General features: G+C 45.2%; 1 long non-coding RNA gene across 4 annotated transcripts in view; it reads left to right on the top strand.

Annotated features, from left to right (window-relative positions):
• Positions 1-221, top strand: part of LOC118158947 — a 670-nt gene extending 449 nt beyond the window's left edge. For 2 of the 4 annotated variants that reach the window (XR_004746956.1, XR_004746955.1), the window contains one exon: positions 59-191. This is a non-coding gene — a long non-coding RNA (uncharacterized LOC118158947). Of the gene's footprint in view, positions 1-58 lie in introns of all 4 variants that reach the window. The other 2 variants (XR_004746957.1, XR_004746958.1) reach the window with 2 other exon arrangements.
• The last annotated feature ends 389 nt before the right edge of the window (positions 222-610 follow it).

The following is a 610-nucleotide window of genomic DNA, read 5'->3' on the forward strand; positions in this document are numbered from 1 at the left end:
TGGAAGAGTTTGTAAGGGTAAATGTGGTTGCGATGGGTTGGAGGAGTGGTTGGAAGAGGTTACAATGGGTTGGAGGAGTAGTTGGAGAAGGTTACAATGGGTTGGAGGAGTAGTTGCAACAGGTTGTAAGGGTAAATGTGGTTGCAATGGGTTGTAGGAGTAGTTGGAAGAGGTTACAATGGGTTGGAGGAGTAGTTGGAGGAGGTTGCAGTGGGTTGGAGGAGCAATTAGCACACGGCTTTGTAATTAGTGCAAGGCCTTGCAATTAGCACACTGCTTTGTAATTAATGCAACCCTTTGCAATTAGTGCAAGGCTTTGCAAACCGTGCAGGGCTTTGCAATTAGTGCAGGGCTTTGCAATTAGAGCAAGGCTTTGCAATTAGTGCAAGGCCTTGCAATTAATGCACCCCTTTGCAATTAGTGCAGGGCTTTGCAATTAGCAGAGCACTTTGCAATTATTCGTGCAATGCTTTGCAATTTGTGCATGCCTTGCAATTAGCACACTGCTTTGCAATTAGTGCAAGGCCTTGCAATTAATGCAACCCTTTGCAATTAGTGCAAGGCTTTGCAATCAGTGCAAGGCTTTGCAATTAGCACATGGTGTCCCAAT

The sequence above is a fragment of the Oxyura jamaicensis genome, unplaced genomic scaffold, assembly GCF_011077185.1.
Source record: "Oxyura jamaicensis isolate SHBP4307 breed ruddy duck unplaced genomic scaffold, BPBGC_Ojam_1.0 oxyUn_random_OJ61838, whole genome shotgun sequence".
Lineage (NCBI taxonomy): Eukaryota > Metazoa > Chordata > Aves > Anseriformes > Anatidae > Oxyura > Oxyura jamaicensis.